At 40.4% G+C, this 20,994-nt stretch overlaps 2 pseudogenes; one reads left to right on the forward strand and one right to left on the reverse strand.

Annotated features, from left to right (window-relative positions):
• Positions 1-3,287: 3,287 nt before the first annotated feature.
• On the reverse strand, positions 3,288-4,397 carry LOC116467825 (calponin-2-like; annotated as a pseudogene).
• Positions 4,398-5,713: 1,316 nt separating this feature from the next.
• LOC116468784 (glucoside xylosyltransferase 1-like) lies at positions 5,714-6,919 on the forward strand (annotated as a pseudogene).
• Positions 6,920-20,994: the final 14,075 nt, after the last annotated feature.

The raw sequence follows: 20,994 nt of genomic DNA on the forward strand, positions 1-20,994 counted from the left end.
AATTCTTCAGAGCCTCAAGAGTTGCGTTGAATGCACTATTTAAATAGTGTCCAACCACTAGTTAGATAGCTTAGCACTCAAATAGCCTTTGAAATCTCTATAGACTCACCTCAGTTGAACAGTCCTGATAATTTACAGAAGTGGGTACTGCACTAACAGATCCCTGATGTATGATATCTTTGCCTGTAGAGTGTTTCATGTGTTGATCCACTGGAGTGTGTGTGTGTGTGTGTGTGTGTGTGTGTGTCTGCGATTAGGTGGGTATTGGTGTGCACGGGTGTGTGTGTGTATGTCTTTATATTGTGGTGTGTGTCTGTTGAGGTGCTGCCATTAGGGATTTGGAAGAGTGAGAACCATAAACTTGTAAACATTCCTACATGCCTGCTTCATAAAAAGTGTACTGAACATGGCCAAAAGTAACTGAACCAAGTAAACAAATTAGACATTAATTAAGTTTAATGCTGGGCAGGAAAGAAGTATTAAAGACTAGATAAAATGAAGAAATATAACCAAATGAATGAAATTTTTAAATTGATTAGTAGAATGAGACAGGAATATTTTTTAAAGTTTGTAATTTCTAATGAATATCAGTATCTAAAACTAAGAATTATATGGCTGTCAATTGACTAAAAACTGTACTTAAGATTTGAGCTAGTGACACAACCATATATGATCTTCTAATTCCACTTTTCTGTCTCAAGAAGGACTTGTTATAATGATTTTTTTTTCAAAATTTTACATTCTCATCTTGAAAGAGCTTCACAAAACTTACATGAGAATCTGGATTGTCATAAGAGGTCTGATTTTTTAATGATACGTTAGTATTTCTATTATGTACATCAATGTCAAGCATTCGTTTCCTGAGCTGTTCTCCAGAACACAGCTTAACTTGTAATGGACACTCAATAAATGGTCGGTTGGATAATCAAATCAACACCTTAGTTCCATCAATTTTCATTTCATATAAAAAGACTGATCTTCTATACTCACCAATGAAACAGAGAGAGATGAGGGAGGGAGAGCAGTTGAGACTGAGAGGATGACAAGCCGACCTCATTCTGCAGTGGATTTCCTACACTCTCCACTTTTGAATGCTTGGAAACACTTGCCGTGCTCAAAAAATACTGGTATTTCCCAGGCAGCAAATGGGAGTTAAAGAAAGTCCATATTTCTAAATTAAAATAGCTTACACTACAATACACAGCTGACATACATTTCTAAGCTATTCAGTTCATAGAAAATGTAGATAAATTTAGGTGAGCAAGATGTAGGAGAAGGGTTAGTAATCAAGCTGAGTGTGATTGTGAGGTTAAATCTAATGTTATACAATTGTTGTATAATTGTATCAGTTGACATATCTGTTGAAACAAAAGGTGGGAGAGTTTTGCATGAGCTTCTGAAATTTACTGGATGATGTTAAGAGAAAGGTTGGTCAACGTGACTAGGCCAGATGTGTTTACTAATTGAGGCTTAAGAAAGTTAAGTTCCTAACTTCTCCCAGAGACTGGGAGATAGAGGCACTAAATAGTATAACATTTATATTTAATATATATTTAATAATATATATAAAGTCTTAAAATGCCAATTTTAAGTCTTTTCGTTTTCTTCTTAAAAACAGAGGTTTTATTGTGTTTGGTCCACAGTCGGTATTTCACATTATCTCATGGCACAGTGTCCCTGGGTGGGGTGCCCTGTGCAGTACTTGGTGGGGCGTGTGGCGGGGGGAGATATAGCAGTGTACCTGGTCAGGCCCGGAAGGGGAGAAAGAGGGCTGGGGCTCCTTAAAACCTACCGAGGGGCTGGGCGCAGTGGCTCACACCTGTCATCCCAACACTTTGGGAGGATGAGGCAGGCAGATCACATGAGGGAAAGAGTTCCAGACCAGCCTGGCCAACATAGTGAAATCCCGTCTCTACTAAAAATACAAAAAATTAGCCAGGTGTGATGGCACAGGCCTGTAGTCCCAGCTACTCTGGAGGCTGAGGCAGGAGGATGGCTTGAGCATGGGAGGCCGGTGCAGTGAGGCGAGATTACTCCACTGTGCTTCAGCCTGAGGGACAGAGTGAGAGTCCATCTCAAAAACAAAAACAAAAACAAACAAACCAAAAAAACCCTCCTGAGGGCCACAGGGGTAGGGGAGCTAGTATGGAGAGGGGTCAGGCTTAACACTAACAACTCAGAATTCCACTACCTTGTACGGGCCTCAGCTTCCTCACCGGGCCCCAGCATAGGTCTGAGGGTCTGAGGTCTGTTGGTCTGAGGGTCCTAGGGGAATCCAGCCACTCAGGAGCCTGAGCTATTTTAGCATCATGGCTGGACCCCTTCTCCCAGGGGACGGATTTCCCACCACCCACTGTCCCCGCCCCATTCCTCGGGGGGAAAATTTTTTTTTCTTTTGTTAATATTTCTTGAAACTTTTGGGGGTACAGAAACCACAAACTGATCAGCTGACAAAAGGGGGAAGAGGAGAGGCAACCGGAAACCTTCCGGGACCGGTTCCCTCGATGCCCAGGTCTCATGTCCCCAGCACAGCTCGGCCCACAGCCTGGACGTGCCAGTGGGGACCCTCACCCTACATGCATCGGGATACGGCCTTGATCCCTTTCCCCACAGCCTGGTGGCTCAGTCCTACAAAGGAACCAAAGCAAGGGGGACACTATTCACAATAGCAAAGACTTGGAACCAGCCCAAATGTCCAACAACGATAGACTAGATTAAGAAAATGTGGCACATATACACCATGGAATACTATGCAGCCATAAAAAATGATGAGTTCATGTCCTTTGTAGGGACATGGATGAAACCGGAAAACATCATTCTCAGTAAACTATCGCAAGGACAAAAAACCAAACACCGCATGTTCTCACTCATAGGTGGGAATTGAACAATGAGAACTCATGGACACAGGAAGGGGAACATCACACTCCGGGAACTGTTATGGGGTGGAGGGAAGGGGGAGGGACAGCATTAGGAGATATACCTAATGCTAAATGACGAGTTAATGGGTGCAGCAAACCAACATGGCACATGGGTACATATGTAACAAACCTGTACATTGTGCACATGTACCCTAAAACCTAAAGTATAATAATAAAATAAAATTAAAAATTAAAAATTAAAATTAATACATTAAAAAAAAAAAACCCTCCTGCCGGATCCCACGCTGCTACTCACAGACCCTCGGTTGACTGGCAGCACCGAACAGGTTAAAAAAAAAAGATGACAACACAGAAAAACCCAAATACCCAGACGGGGAGACCATGTGGGGAGAGAGCGTGCTGGGAGCCTCAGTAGCCGGTCTCCTCTTGGTAGTAAGGGAGATATTCAGGGGCCTCCCCTGGCCCCGGGCAGTCGCCGGTGCCCGAGGGAGCCCGGTGGGCCACTGTGATCCCAGGCAGTACTTGGGGTAGTATATCTGTCAGCCCAGGCTGAAGAGCTGGCCGCTTTGGTTGGCGGTCTGCATAGCCCATCTTCAGGGACATGGAAGAGTTGTCATACTTGATTCCCAGCTTCGTGTCGTAGATATGCCACCGAGTCCTGGGAGCCGCCATGCCCACCTGGCTGGCGCACTTGCTTGTATCTGGAGACTGATGGTCGAGTGGTCCATGGGGGGCAGGATGTGGTTCTTGGGGTAGTAGAGATGCACGAGGGCGTGCCCTGCTGTACACAGTCATGCCTAACTAGCTGGCACATTTGTTGGTAATCTGCAGCTCGATGACGCACTGGCCAGCCTTCATGGTGGCGTCGTCGAAGTTCCACTCCTACTTCTCCGAGTACTCCTCACCGATGTCCACCTCGCTCTGCAGCCCCTTAGTCTTGGCCTTCCCTGCCAGGGCGAGAAGAAACACCTGCACCTGCTTCATGTTCCCACTCTCAAACAGGTCGTTGGCCTCAAATAGGTCCACGGGGTTCATGCTGTAGCTCATCATCGCCTTGAGGAGGTTGGAGAGGTTTGCTAGCTGGTACCAGTTCTACACTGAAGCGGTTGATCTTGGGGACTGAGCCCGGCTGCAGTTTATTCATGAGTGTGCGTAAGATAATCCCGTCCTTCAGGCCCTTCTGAAAGTTGGGCCGATAGAGAGGCCGGTGAGTCCCTCCATCCAGCTGCGGAGCTCTGCCTCCTTCTGGGGGTCATATTTGGACAGGAGCCGGTTCTGGACGTCCGCCAAGAGCCTGCAGGAGGGGCCCTTGTTGAACTGCATGGAGCTTACCGCTGGCTGGCGCCGCGGTGGGACGGGACCGGATGAGACCGTGGGCTAAGTTTTTTTCTAGTTTGCAATATTTTGTTTTCACTACACCATTGTTTTTACTACATATCTTTTGTGTATTTAAAAATGTGTGAAAAATGTTAGACCATCTCCCTTTTTTCCACCTTCCCTTTTACCCTTTACTGCCATTTACATGCACACATCCACACACACATATCCACACACACACATGCACACACACATACTGACCAAAATTAATTTAGATGTACGAATGGGTTATTTGAAGCAAGAAGTCAACCTATATTAGTAAAAGTGTCATGCCGGTAGGAATTATATTTATAATCCTTTTACGAAGAAAGAACTTCCGGCCGGGCACAGTGGCTCACTCCTATACTCCCAGCACTTTTGAAGGCCGAGGTGGGCTGATCACGAGGTCAGGAGTTCAAGACCAGCCTGGCCAAGGTGATGAAACTTCGTCTCTACTACAAGTACAAAAAAATTAGCTGGGCGTGGTGGCATGTGCCTGTAATCCCAGCTATTCAGGAGGCTGAAGCAGAGAATTCCTTAAGCCCGGGAGGCCGAGGTTGCAGTGAGCCGAGATCGCGCCACTGCACTGCAGCCTGGGCGATAGAGCAAGACTCCGTCTCAGAAAAAAAGAAAAAGAAAAAAGAAAAAAAAAGAACTTCCTTAATTTTTTTAAAGAGACTATTCTGTATCCATTTTATAATTTTGTGGCCACCGAAAAAGATATGTTAAATCACAGAGACAGTGAATATAATAAGTGGTAGTTTAAAATGTTGAATTTTGACCGGGTGCAGTGATTCATGCCTGTACTCCCAGCACTTTGGGAGGCCGAGGCGGGTGGATCACCTGAGGTTGGCAGTTCGAGACCAGCCTGGCCAACATGGTGAAACCTCTTCTCCACTAAAAATACAAAAATTAGCCAGGCATGGTGGCACAAATCTGTAATCCCAGCTACTCAGGAGGCTGAGGCAGGGGAATGGCTTGAACCCTGGAGGCGGAGGTTGCAGTGAGCCGAGATCGCACCACTGCACTCCAGCCTGGACAACAGAGCGAGACTCCATCTCAAAAATAAAATAAAATGTTGAATTTTTACAACTCATTGTTCCTATTCTAATTTTCGAATGCAACCGCAGCCTCTAACAAAATAGCCTCCTTAAACTAATTCGCTGATAATGAATTCTTAAGTAAAAGGAGAATTCCACAGAAATGTATATGGCTCTTTTATATTTAATGAAAGAGCCTGAAAAACAGATGTGTTCTGTAAAATTGAATTACTTTCTATCCAGTTCCACTGGTTCGCAGTGTTTTATCTTTATACTAAAGTATATATAAATGATTGATTGATGAATTTTTTTTCTTTTAGACACTGCTGCTGAATCTATGGAGAGAAAAAGTGTAAATTTCCAGAACTATGGTCCCTTTGCTCCAGTTAGCCAGGTGGGCGCGGGGATGTCGGGAGACCAAGGAACACGGCTGGGGCGATGCGGCGCTACCCACACGTGGTGGCTCTGTGTCTGGCCTGCGGCTTCTGCTGGCTCCTTTACGCCTTCAGCCAGCTCGCCATGTCCCTGGAGGAAGCAGCAGGGGGTGGTGGCGGGAAGCCGCAGACCTCAGTGGCTTCCTGGCTGGCAGGAAGCGGATGCGGTGCTATGAGAGGCGTGGGCAGCGCTGGTCCCGCTGCGCATCCTGGCGGGTGGGACAGGTGTAGTCTGAAAATACAGCCTGTTGAGAAAATGCATCTAGCTGTAGTTGCTTGTGGTGAAAGACTGGAAGAAACTATGACTTCAACTATGTTGAAATCAGCTATCATTTTCAGGATCAAAGCTCTTCAATTCCAGGTTTTTGCTGAAGATTAGCTACATCATAGCTTTAAAGGAAGACGTGACAGGGGTCATTTCTGCAAATATTTACTTATACAATATACCCCATAACCTTTCCAAGTGAGAATGCAGCAGTGGAAAAACTCTTAAACCATGTGGTTCGCAGAGATTGTTCTTGCCGTTATTCCTGAAAGAAGCTGACTCCCACACTGATAGCCTTTTTACGACCTGTTGATCGTATTTGTTCTTTACTAAAGAAATTTAATTCCACATAAATTGCTGCAGTGGCCTCAGCACACAAGGTACCTCAAATAAAATGGTATAGTCGCTTTGCTAGGCAACCATACTGTGCGAAAACTGGAGTAAACACTGGAGTTATGTTGATGAATATGACTCAAATGAGAAGGAAGTATTTCAAGAATGATATGACAACTGTGTGACTACAGTGAAGAGATATGACATGGCTTAAAGAATACAAACTAAACATTACATGGGCGATCAAGATCTGTTGGATATCATGTTTTTTCCTAATCCAGAAAGTCTTTTTGCCTTTCCATGTCAATGGAATTATCATCCAGTTCATTGTCTACATGGAAGCAGTTGCCAAGAAACAGAATAAGGAATCTTTATTCTTCATCGGAGCAGAGGTGTTTACCATGATGATAAGCAACCAGCATTTAGAGCCGTTTATGAAGCACTAAGAAATTGTTCTTTTAAGATGACAACATTCATTCCCTAATAAAACCTTTAGAACTGGAACTACAAAAAACAGTGCACACATACCTTGGAAAAATTTGCAAAATATTTATCAAACAACTAGCAAAAAGCATAAGAGATCGTTGTGCCAGATCACCAAAGGAAAGGTGATTCTTGGTGCCTGCTACATCAAATGGATGAAAACAACAAAGCATGGGAGGATAAGTGTGAAGGAATCGTCTTAGGTGAAGCATTAATGAAGGAATTATTCATCTCCAGAATATTTTTTTTCCTGAAGAGGTTAAGTGAGCAGTATTTTCAGGCAATGAAGAATAAGTAAAAATCTTGGGCTCCAACAAAGAAACATTTTTGGCCTCTGATGTTTTGTAATGTTACTTACTACCATTCCAGTATTGACGAAGATATTATTGAATGGTTTTAGCCTGCAAACTTCTGTTGACTCATACTCTCAAGTAAGAGTGCTGGGGCTGTGAAGATGAAGAACATGTATCTCAAGCACAGTGCAAACTTTAACTTTCTTAAAGCAAGGCTCTAGACAAGGCTGCGAGTGGAGCGATAATTTTATGTCAGCACTGACCTCGTTTTAAATGTGTGAAAAAAAAGTTTGTTTACAGGAGAAGAAACAGTTCTGTTTCTAAAGAAATGTAACGGATGTAACCATGGATGATCTATGTCTACCTTTATATATTTCATCTCTGTTTTAAAATATTTTTATGACAATCATGTTTAAAATTGTTTTTAGATTATAAGTAAGCTGCATGTTAAAAATTGAGCTGTATAAGAAAGAGGAAATATAGTGAAAACTTTGGGGTTTTAATCTGTGCTTGTGTGAGAGAGAGTGAGAAATGTAGTGTTTTCATTGTGTATGCATTAAACTGTCTTGCCAAAACTCAGATCTAAGATTTTTAAGTAGATATTTGGGGAATTTTTTTTTTATCACTTTAAATGAAAAATTTCAGCTTTACTGGGCATTCTGGAAGCAAAATATATTATGCTGATGATAAAGTGAGAACCTTAAGAGTACACTCATTTGATGGTGGAAAATGTGATTGACCAAAATTCAGAAGCTATACACATCCTGTGAGTAGTAATTTTAGTTACGATGAAGTAGAAAAATGTGGTGCATTTAAACTTTTCTTCTACCTCATAATGGCTTTGCAAGATATTTGTAAAGAAGCAAATGTCTAGAGCATTACTTTAAGAAAGTTAAACAACTTTGGTGAGTGATTTGGATTGTTACATCCAGCTGTAGAAAATGTGGTTTTAATTGGGTCGATGTGAATGAGTATCTTCCTTTTTTGAATATCACTTTAAAAAGTTAATTTTTTAATTCTTAAAGATGAGAAAAATATTACTTATCTAATATAACTATTTTAATAGTTATCTAATTTATAGTTATCTAATATAACTGTAAATTCTGAATACTTAATGTGTACTGTGCTGGGGCAGATATCTTATTTTACCAACTGCTATATGATTATCTTCTTTTTCTTCCTGATATTTTAATGCTCAAGTAGAAAATGGAAAATCATGAAGGAAAAATGTCACCTGTGAAAATCGTGGCAGTTAGCTTTGCGAAGACACCGTGACCTCTGTGGAGACATGGGATATGCAGAAAGAGATGGTGAGTACAGTTGTTCTGTCTTCTGCAGTTCAGTCAGGGACACATCGAGAGAGGAAAGTTTAAGCAACGTGTATTAGAAGTTGATAACCAGCCCAGCATTCTTAGAACAGATGGGTTTAGAGAATACAAGTTGTAGTTCCTTGGCAGAATGCCATGTTGGATATGAGAAACTGTGGACTGCGTTGAAATTGAGCTTACTGAGCAGAAAACGAGAATACTAAAAATTTGAAGTTCAGAGCATATGCATTAGATTATTTCTAATGGTCCCCAAATATGATCATTGCCTGCCTGGCTATATAAGACTCCTGTTCAGAGCTTAAGAATAGATTCCTGATCTTAGCCCTATGGAGACTCTGGTATGCTGTGTCTAGGATGGAGTCTGCAAAAAAAACTTAAAGAAGAGATTTAAAAATCATATAAAACTAGAATAGTGCTTTGGTACTACCAGATTACTTTGGAGGCTATTTCCACTTAGATTCTTCATATAGAAATTGTGGATAGAGAAACATGCAGATAAATCAGTCGATGCCAACTGTTGGGGGAAACGTCCATAGTACACAGGTTCCCACAGACAGGATAGCAATTCCACTCCTCTCCCATAAGGGAAAATAAAGGAAAAAAGCTTTCAGCCTCTCACCATAAACTCATTCAGTCCTCCCCCTGGGAAGAGAAATGACTTACCTGAGGAATGTGCTTGGAAGTAGTTGTGCTGGTGAAACTCAACCTCTGTGGGTTTCTCTCTCTTTCAGAGTCATCTCTCTTCAGGATGCGCATTTATTTCTCCCTTTGGAGGAGGCCTCAGTCCAGCTCAGCCAAGGACTGAAGGGCACATCTGGTGAATTCAGGACTGGGGTATTGGGAAGTCCACTTGGCCCCAGATCTATAACATGTTCTTGAGTCCTGAGACCTGCTGACTCTGGTGCCTCATTTCTCAGTTGGGTCATATCTTGGGGGTATTCGTGTTCCCCAGCTCTAACAGGAAGGTTCCCAAGCACTCATTTCTTCTTAACCAATTTCTGAAGGTAAAATGTTGGTTGAAGAGTGCTCTTTTCTTGCGGCTACCATTAATTGGGTGTTTATTTTGTGTCAGGCACTGTTGAGTATTTTACATTTGTTAGCTGGTTTGATCTTTACAGCAACTTTATATGACAGACATTCTTCCCCCATTTTTCAGGCTAGAAATCTGAGGCCCAGTGTCCCACAATGGCCATGTGGTGACACTAGGCTTTGAGCATAGATGGTTGACTTCAAAAGTCTGTGTTCCTAACCAGTATGCCACTCTGTGTTGTGACAGCGTCAAACATACTTTCATTCATATATGTTTTTTAACTGATCATGTTCTTGTGTAATTTCTTTCAGAAAGGCTTTTATATCAAATATTGATAACGATAATAATAATTAACACCTGTTGAGCACTTACCATGTCTCAAGCACTGCTCTAGAGCTTTCCATGAAAGAACCCCTCTAATCTTCAGAACAATCCTGTGAGGTAGGTGCTACTATTACTCTGTTTTCACAAGTAAAGAAACTAAGCACAGCAGATCCACAGTCATGCTGTAGGATGCTGGGTAGAATGGCTCCCGGGACACTGGGAAAGCTCTTCTGCACCCCAGTGTCCTCTTTACTGGTCCATTAATGTCTGATATTCCTGCATGAGAAAACACAGCATAGAGAGAAAGCTTAATATGTCTATACACACACTGAGAGTTAAGGCATTGACACAACATCTCATTATAGGTATTAGAAATGCAGTCTCAAGAGCAGGCTCTCGTGAGGTGACAGGCAGGATATTCTAGGGGAAGGTATACCCCAAGAAAGGTAGCATTACAAAGGAAGAGGAGAAAGAAGGATATAAATGAGGAGACACTGATTTTCTTCCATTGCAATTTTTCCCAAGGCTGGCCTCTTTTCTATTACATTCTTATCTAGTAACTCATACTTTCCCTAGAGCTCTTGCAAGCAAGAATTATTGAGAAAGTAGCCCATCTAAAAGTATATTTCCTGCTGTTTATCTGCTTCCAGAACTGGCTGAAGTTTACTTTTTGCTACTCCAGAGACCTAGCTTCTTTTTGCCTTCTTCCAATGTGGTCTATTTAATCTCCTGTCATGTGGGAAATTATATTCAAAATCTCCGTGATCTTCTGTCCATAGTAAGTTATACATGTAGCGACAAGTACACGCCACAAGGTCTTGAGATTATATCTGCAATGTGTTGCTGCTGGCTGTTGATCAAGTAGGCTGGAAGAAAAACATTATTTTCAGGTGTGAAAAACCATCACCTTTATCAAATAATTCTTCTTGCATGTTTCCCAAGACGCTGTAGCCTATTTAAACTTGGGAGGTGAAGTTTGTAGCATTCATTAGGACTGAAAATGTAGTTCACACAATCGTAATGCTCTCTTTATTAGGTGTTACCATTAAACAATATTAAAATACACACAATGTGGCTGGTCTTTTGTAAGCTACACAGCATGTTTACTTCTTTGCCTGGTTTCTTAATTGCATTTCTTCATCTTTCCGAATACCAGTGTCACTGTCACCCACAATATTTGCTGTTTTGAGTACGTGGTTTACATTTTATTTTGCCCAATGATAGAATATGATGGGGACATCTTATCTGAGTGTTTCATAGTATGCTGTAGTTCGAATTCTTGGCTGTTGGCTTCCCAGAGTCCCAGCTCCTGCCACTGTATTCTGCCTTTGTAAATGGAGAATAATGGCTCTAAAAAAAATTCACCTAAGAATCTCATGACAGTGGAGAAGGAGGACCATGGAAATACTAAAGCCTCCCACTCAGCTCCTGTAAATCATGCAGAGGATCAGGAAAATGATAAAAAGTAACGTATCCCAAACAAAGAAGCCAGCTGTACAATTAAAGACCTGTTTCTGGCTGTTAAAAAAAGAAGAAAAAAAGCAATGGAAAGAATAACCTTGCTATTCATCTTGTTCAAAAAACTGGAGCAGATTGAGTCATCTAGACCCAGTTTCAGACGAAATGTTAAATACTGATAGGGGCATATTCAAGATCTTCAGGATTTTTGGGGGGAGGAGGGGGAAACATAAAAAAGCAATAATAAAGATAAATTTGAATGCAGGAAAAATACACATAATCCATGAACCAAACACCTGTTTTCGCATGTTTATCATCTTTGTCCCTATGTAGAACTATGTTTTCTTTCATAGTTGCAGTCATAGAATATATTCTATTCTCCAAACTTTTATCCTTTAACATTATAGGAGAACATTGTTCCATGTTACCACATAGCCAACCATTTCAAAACTTGTTTAATAAATTCTGTGTTATTGTTTTCACAGGGAGAAACATGCACATGTATATTACTTGTTTTTTTTCTGTTGAAATATATACTCTCGGAATAAATTTTTTTCAGTGAGGTTTTTGATTCCAAAAAGTATAAACATGTTAGTGATCTTTAGTAAGTTGTATTGCTTTCCAAAAAGTGATAGAAATTATACTTGCCACCCCAACAGTGAAAGAGTAGTCATTTAATTTCAATGTAACAGGGGATGCTACTGTTGCTATTATATTTTCTATTATAATGAAAACCTTTAAAGATTTAAACCAAGCTGGATTGCCTTTCAGGAGCTGCTGCTAAATCAACACCTTGATATCTTTGTTCTTGGAGGAAAATGAGCTAAGGAAGAAGACCATCTAAAAAAACCCATTAGAAAATTTGTGCTCACTGGAGTGGTCTCTACTTAGCAAAAGACTTTTAGAATGACTTGTGGATCTTCTTGCAAGTGGCAAACCATACAAGTACTACATCAGGCCTGGAAGACAGATGCAGTCCTGTCGGTTTCAAAGAAGAACACCAGTAGCAGAACAGCTAAGAGTGAATGAAAATTGAATTACCTTTACTTCTAGGACTTGTCTATTGAGAAACAGCAGCTACCCACTCCAGCCTGGGCAACAGAAAGCCTGTCTTGGAAAAATTGCAAATCAAAAACAGAACCCCAACAGCATCCAAGTCTGCTGATAAGCATGCCCTGCAAATGCATTACCAAGATCAGCAGCAACTTCAACGTTGCTTTTCTCAAACAGTAACACTCTAAAAGGATGCACACAGCTTACTGATAATGAACATGAAAATTACTACCAAATTACTGATTGGTGGAGTAAATCTCTTAAATCTCTTTTCTTTTTCTTTTTCTTCTCCAAATTTTGATGTGACGTAGCTAATTTGACTATGTGTCTCTTTCTAGATTCTACAGATAACCTTAGGGCCCCACAAGGCATTTTGGGGGGTTGAAATAGCAGCAGTTTCTACCTTGTACATGATGTCATTCAAGAACCTTTATATTAAGATTCTTACAGAAAATCCTTCCCAAAGTTTAACCCTATGATACAGAGTTTTTTTTCTCCAGGTAACATAGTGGAAAATTGGGAATTGTTTAACCCAATGCATTGATTTCATTGATTGTTTTGGTTGCCAAGAAGTATGGATGCTCAGAATAGGTTTTCTTGTTTTCAACTGCTAATTCCTTTATTTAAATTGTAATAAATGTTTGCTTTTGCTTCTTTGCTTTTCTTTTTAAGAAATTTAATGTATTTCATCATAAATTATAAATTATCAATAGATCAATTAGCATAGAATAGTTTGGAATGATGCTTAAACATCTTCCATTGAAAAAGACCCCAGTACCTTAGGGTTCACAGCTGAGTGTTAACTGAACTTTAAAAAATTCTGATTTTATTTAAAATGATCAAAGCCTAGAAAAAAAATTCCTGTACATCATATGGGGCACATAATAACAAAAAAAAAGAAACAAAGATGGGTGGCTTTCTTCAATTAATTTTATAGTGTAATATCAAAGCTTAATGGTTAATATATGTCATCTAAGGTAGGATGTCAATATTTAGAAATCAGATATTATTTCATGTACCATTATAGATATACTGCCAATTAAACTGTGACTTCCTTAACAAAAGCAAAAATGGAATTGTAAAGATATTAAAACATGTAAAGAAGAATATAAGCACTATACTCAATTAACACGTTAATATTTTATTGTATTGGTTTTCAGTAATTATTTTTAATAAAATAAAGGGTTATTAACTAATGTTCCACTCCTACCACCCCAATCTCATTCTCCTTCTAGGTCCCCAGGGCCAATTGCTAAAATGAATTTCTTGTATATTTGAAAGTCAATTTTCTGTACTTTTGCACATAAATATGTGCATTCATAAAAAGTATTTTTGTGCTGAGAAGGTAGAATAAGCCCTTGAAAGTTGTTGATGTTCAGATTCCAGTTGGCAAAAGTCTTACACATATGGCATTAAATATTTTCAGCATAAATATGCACATTCCACAAGTTCAGCAGTTATGTAATACACATCCAGAGTCTGCCCTGAGGGGTCCTTACAATCTTAGCATAAACTCTCACTCACCCCTTTTAGAGAATAAAACTTACACCTACGTAATGATCAGTCCAGTTACAAGGGTGTACTCTAAGAACATTCATTCATGTATTCAACAAATCTTTATTGAGCACCTGCACATCCCATGCCAGGGAGGTGACCTGTGTTCTCCCTACACAACAGGAGAAAGAGTGGTGGCATTGGCAGGAAAGTGCAGTGGAAAGGAGGAGCTGACTTTGGCAGGAAAAAGAACAATATTACTTTGAATTATCAACTCTGATGTGACATCCTGATAAAAAGTGCCATATCCAAACCACATTGCAGATTCTCAAAGGACAGTACCAAAATTTAATAAAAACTATGTGCCCCAATAGGAAATGGTATAGAAAGGCCTGAGGCTGGGGTATGGAGGCACATGGGGTGCAGAGAACGAGGGAGGAGAAGAGTGAACAACTGCTCAGGGTGGGGTTGCATTGATGGTGACAGATGGGTTTAACGTGCAGTTATGAGGACAGACATGATCAGGTTTAAAGAAAAATAATTTTTTTTGTCCAGCAGTCCCACTGTGGGGCATTTATCTACAGGAAAGGAAATCAGCATATTTAGGAGATACCAGCACCCTCATGTTTATAGCAGCACTATTCATGGTAGCCAAGATTAGAATCAACCTAAATGTCCAAAAACAGATAAATAGATTAAAAATGTAGTACATATTCACAGTGGAGTACTATTTAGCCATAAAAATAATGAAGTCCTGTCCTTGGCTGAAACATGGATGAGCCTGGAAGACTATGATAAGTGATAAGCTAGGCACAGAATTGTAAATATTGCATGTTCTCGCTCATGTGGGAGCTAAAATAAAACAAACTGAGCTCATGGAAGTAGAGAGTAGAATTCTGGTTATTACAGGCTGGGGCGAGCACCAGGGAGGAGAGGGCAGGGAGAGGTTAGTTTACAAATACAAACTTACAGCTAGATAGGAGGAATGAGTTCTAGTGTCTACAACACTGTAGGGTAAATATGGTTAGCAGTAATTTACTGGATATTTTGAAAAAGCGAAGAAAGTATTTTGAATGCTTACAACACAAAGAAATGATAAGTGTTTGATGTGATGGATACGTTAGTTACCCTGATTTGATCATTACGTATATAGAAATACATATATTGTATACATATATTGAAATGTCACTCTGTATCCCATAAATATGTACAATTACATTTCAACTAAAAATGAAAAAAGCAGTAAGACTGAAAAGATAGGTTTAGTATCAATTTATAGATGAGTCTTGACTTAGGGGAAGGAGATAGGTAGGGGAGAGAGATTTATGTCTGAGTGTGAAGAGAAATTTTTATTGGTTTTTGGTGAATACTGCCCAGTGAATTTCCTAGTTTAGAAGAATCACAAGGAGCTGGCTGTGTAGTGTGGGCAAGTAACTGGAGTGACATCAGAGGTCAGCTCTGTGACTCCAGCACCAGATTATTCTTTTATCAGGACCTGAAGCTCACAGTCAGATGCCCATGGCAGTAGCATCAACATATTGATGCCACCACCACCACGGGTCCATCACCCTTCAAAACCATGACAGAAAGACCAAGACATGGATGTCCAGCTAAAGGTCCTCAGATACGACGTCTGTGAAGGGCAAGAGAGCTGGAGTGATATCCAAAATAAGCAAGAATAAAACCACATTGCAAGTCATTTTCATCTGTTGGAAAGCCTAAGAGGGGAACCAAGATGCCTCTCCAAAAGCTTCGTAACTTCAAACACTTCCCAGGATACCCACTGCCATCTTAATGTTATTATTCAAGTTCTTTTTCCTGAACTAGCCGAGTTTGTAAGCCATTTTTGAAAGTAACTGTAGCTATATAAAACCATAGTTATAAGAAAATGCAATCTGTTGATCTCTTCATGGTAGTCTGTATATCATTTACACTTCACTTCTCCGTGGGTGGAAAAGCTTTTTTCATGGCTTATTCAGTGGGAAGTCATTTTGATCAGCAAGATGAATAACACTTCACAGCTGTTTGCAATTACTGCCTGTGCTCTGCCAGGAGTTTTAACTATTACACAAACTGAAATACCAAATGAGTTGATGCAAGATGGGAAGAGAAATACATATTTCATAGGCCCATTCATTTCACCAGAAATTATCCATCATTTTTTCTTCCAATTCTATCTTTCTAAATTTAAAGTTACATCTCAAGGTAATTTTGAATTACCTAATTCCAAAGGATTTTTATCAATGAAGGCAAGTGCACCTGCTAACACTAAATTTCCTATTGCCATTGGAAGAGCACCATTGCCTAAATTCCACATAGGTCTGAAGCCAGTTTGGCTAGGAGAAGGACACAGGCCTAGATCTGCATATTTGTCTCTTTAAAACACCCATTGTGAAAGTACAATGATCAAAATATTTCAATTCCCACGAGAATAAAGTGACAAACATTGTTTCCCTTCTTATCTAACATAAGCTTGATTTAACAAGTCCACATCATGGGAAATTTAGGAGCTCTTTGTACACTGTCAATTAGATTGGCAAGTAACCCATTTATTCAGAGGAAGAGCGGGGCGCTAGGGAAGGACAGATTGAGGTTTAAATCCCGAATCTCTCACTTCCTTGCTGTGTGACTTTGGGCAAGTTTCTTATTGCATAAAATGTTAAAATGTGCATAACAATAGTACAATCTATCTCACGCAGTTGTGAGAATTAAATGAGATGATTGATATAAAGTATGTAATACAACTGCCTAGCACAGATTAAAGTTCTCCATAAATGGTAGCAATGATCTTTCAAGAAATAATTCTTCATGATTTTAAGGAAAGGATCATGCTCGTTATTTTCTTCCCTCCCAATCTTTCTAACATGGGCCCACATAAAACATGTCCCCCTCCGCCAGCATCCTTACACACACACACACACACACACACACACACCCTCTCCCTCTCTCTCTCTCTCTCTCTTTCTCTCTCCATCTCTCTCTCTGTCTCTCAGATGAGGAACAAGCTCAGGGGGAGGTCTTGGGATTAGTTCTGATTGGTTCTGTTTGGGTCACATGCCCATCACTGAACCAGTGGAATGCTGCATGTTAATTGGCTAGTTCTGGGTCAAATGCCCACCTCTGAGGACAGAGGAAGAATCAGTTTGTTTAATTGATCCACATGGATGGGCTAAGCTCAGGCCAAACTTCCAGCAAAACTTGAGTGCTGTTTTTAGAAAAAAATAAATGGAATATATTTGAAATGAACAAAAACATTATATCTCCACTCAGGCATTTCTTTTTCCTGGGCAATTGACTGGAGGGTGCATGGGGTAAACTTAACCAGGCTGCAATGATTTATTGAAAAATGCCATGCCTATTCAAATGGACAACAATTTATAAAACTTGACTAGATCCAAAAGCCTGCACTCCAATGAAAGGGTAATGCAATGTATTAATACATATTAATAATTAACACCTACTCCTAGGGATACCCTGCTCTTCACTTAGCAGAAGATGTTAGATGATAGGTGAGCAATTGATCAAAAGGTCAGAGGATCACAGGCATTTCTGTGATGTAGCAAGCACTGACAATAGCTGTGAATATCCCAGGAATTTTCTGTAGGTATCAATAAAGCAAGATTTTGTTTCCTGAACACTGACTTGAGTTCTAGTTTGGCAAACTTTGTATTTTTCATTCACATTTAGCTTCCAGTATTTTCAAACGGAGGTTAATTCAAGGAGAAGACTCAAAGGATAAGGAGGGGAAGTATCTTTTTTTTTCCACATACTTTGTGATATGCATGTAATACAGCTGTAGGGGTGAAAAGAATGCTGATAAATGTAACATTTTATTAACTTATGAAGCCTAAGGAAGAACATGTAAAGAGATCAAGATCTGATTTCAGATTTTACTTGCTCCTACATAGATATCTCAGGGAAATGCAAATAAATTAAGACTCAAACACAACCAACAAGAACATTGGCAGATGACATGCCAGGCACTGTGCCCAGAGCCTTCTCAAGCAGGGTCTTCTTAAATCCTCCCGAGGATTCTGGAAGAAGGGTAATATTCTCCCCTTCCACAGATGAGGAAATTGAGGTCAGAAAGATCAAGATCACAAAAATACTCAATGGTGGAGCTGGTAAATGAATGAAAGTCTTCTAACACCAACTCTATCCCTCTCTTTCCAGGATGAAGTGTACCTTCAATTTATCTGGTTCATCCAACTACCATAGATAGAATTTTGTTTTGTTTTTCAATTTCTAAAAGACACAACCATGGCTTTACATAACTGGAACGAAAATTCTGAGAACTAAACATTCCCTTTCCCAGGAAGGCAGGCTGCAAAGGCACAGAGACTGCAGAATCTGAAAGATGTTAACTTCTCTGAGAATCAGGGTTAATGACCAAGGCTTGTCATTCAGAACCACGTTTTGACTTCTCTGCAGTGCTCCAGGAGAACAAATTAGAGGATGAGCTAGGGTGGACTAATAAACCAGTGGGCTTTGAGTCACAAGGACCTAGATTTGAAGATTGGCATAAATAATTATAACTGGAATAACTTTGGATAATTTACCCAACCTGATTGACCCTCATTTGTGAAGTAAAAATAATAAAAATAATACCTACCACATTAGATTATTGTGAGAATTAACCATGGTAATACATATAAAGCATTTAGCCCAAGCCTGGCCCATGGTAAGTACATCATAAATGATAGAGATTTTATTAGCATTACTAATAGTGTTATGATTAGTAGTGTTTCTTAAGATTGATTAGAAGTAAACCTCTTTTGTGAGAGGAAGGAAATGTATTAATTTGTTTTATAGAAACATGATATGCTAAGTTAGTGAATTTATGTGAGGCAGTGGGTGCGACAGACAAGGCAATGAGTGGGAGACACGAGTGTGTTTTCCTTTTTGGGACCTCAAGAGTGAGGTGAGCCAAGGGCAAAGCTGAGCCAAGGGCAAAGCTGATCCAAAAGGAAATTGTGCCAGATACATGGAGTGGTGGAGGTAGTGAAACTCCTTACGTCAGTGAACTTACAACAAAGAATGCCTTTTGTAAATGCAGCAAACAAAAATTAAGGGTGAGAAAACACATGGTTTTTAATGTCCAATTTAGGGGATGGTTAGGTCCAATTTAGGGGAGGATGAAAGAATTTAGTTCATGCAGCAGGTAAAGAATAGAATTATGGAGTCATAGCCTTGAATTATTTAGATCAACTTACTGGGCCCATAATCTCAGGAATTTCTAGCATTGTAGTAAAAGTAAATGAGGTGTCTGTAGAACCACATGGCTTAACCTGTGTGTCCACTGCTTGTGATCACCTCTGTATGAAAGAACCCTGATTTGAGGTGGCTCTAATGCATTAACCATGTCAATTGCTTCCTGCTCCTTGTTGTCACCAAAGTGGGCCACATTCACCTAGAAATTAGGGCAGGCAGAAGAGGGAGCCCCTAACCATTTGCATTAGTTTCTGGGCTCCCTTGTCAGCTGTGACCCCTGCAATAGTAATCTTTTGGCGAAGGAACACACAACCCTGCCATAGTCGGGGGTAAGCATCCTAACGGTTTGGGGAGAAGTTTTGCTGTCTTATCTGAGAATGGAGTCATGTTGCTTTTGGATCACAGTATCTCAGGGAGATAGGGAGCTCCAAGTCCTGAGAAGGAGGAATGGTACCTGGTACCTGGTACCTTGAATATGAGGCACACGCGAAAAGGTAAGGAAGAGAAAGAAAGAGAGAGAGAGAGAGAGAGAGAAAAGAAGGAAGAAGAAAAGAAAGGTGTTTGGCTTTAGACCTGATTATTTCAGCTGTCGAAACAGCTAATTTCGGTGACTGGTGAGGGTGGGTTGGAGGAATGTAGCTATTTCCTGATAATGTCTTCTGTGCTGAAAGTGCCCTGGATAGCAAGGAAGGGCACTGGGCCAGGATAAACCGCCAGGAAGAGGGCAGCCCTCCAGTGCAAGAGGGTGAAGCAGCCTGTTCTTGCGTAGTGTGGACAGAACTGAAGGCATCTTCGTCATGGACTCGAGTGCTCCCTGTGGATGCTGAGGGACTCTAGAGCCCCGTGGGATTTTGCTTTACGGGGCTTCCTGCCCTGCTGCAAACACATCCTTTCATAGTTCTTTCTTGTGACTGCAGGAGACTGTGCTCCAGCATCAAAAAGAGAAGCAAAATATCATGGATCCAGGCCAGGGTTTCCCACTAATTAGCCACGCCCCCTCCACAAATCCCTTGGTTTTCTAGGCCTCAGTTTCCTCATCTAGTAAACGAGAGTTAAATAAGATTATTTCATATATCAACTAAATCCCAAACATGATTTTTCAATATCTTTTGTCTACTGTCTTCCCCTATCAATTCTTTTCAAAAAAAGCCCCTGTTGAGAGGTCTGAGACCTTGAATCCCAAATGCCTAGTGTGGTGACTGGCACACAGTAGGTGCTCAAGAAATACTTAATTGAATGAATGTTTCTTTGGAAAGTCTCTGTTGAATGGATGCTGCTTTCTATTATCTCTTGCCAGAGAAAAGAGGCAAAAATCTATGGCAATATAAGAGGGGAAAATCATTCTAATAGTTGATGACACACAATACATTAAAGCAATGTTCAGTCACCATACATTGTCTTTTTAATATGGCTTTTAAACAGCTTTTCTTAGCCACATGAAATACAGTAATCCTTTAGCTCTCCTATGTCAGATTATCAGCTATTTCAAGTAAGTGTTAACATTTCTGTCACTGGCAAAAGTGAATTATGTTTTCCTTCCTAGGCTTGCATCAACATGCCCAACAAGTGGGCTGCACGCTACTCTCTAATGGAACAGTGTGAGGTGCCACTGCTTGGTGATTATGAAGCAGCTCGACATCTGGAGGTGGGGGCATATCAGCCCCACCCACTCTGCAGCCTGAGCAGGGCCAGGCAACCTTGGCAGGATGAGTGAATGAATGAATTGGGATATCATCCTGGGTGGATAACAGAACTCCTATAACTGCTCTGGCTTTGGTCTATAAATAGCTTGCACAGAAAATTCTGGATGTTGTTATTCCTTGTGAATTTCTGTGTCAGGGTTAATGACAATACGGAGGATACCAGCTACTTTATGCTCAAACACCTATTTTTTAGAAATCTGGAAAGTCTGTCCACTGGGAAAATTCAGTTGGGTGATTCAGAGTTCTTATTTTGTGAACCAGTTGATCATGGTGTATCAGAGAAAGATCATACTTAAGAGACAAACCGCAA

Source organism: Hylobates moloch, unplaced genomic scaffold (genome assembly GCF_009828535.3).
Source record: "Hylobates moloch isolate HMO894 unplaced genomic scaffold, HMol_V3 SCAFFOLD_5, whole genome shotgun sequence".
NCBI classification, from domain to species: Eukaryota; Metazoa; Chordata; class Mammalia; order Primates; family Hylobatidae; genus Hylobates; species Hylobates moloch.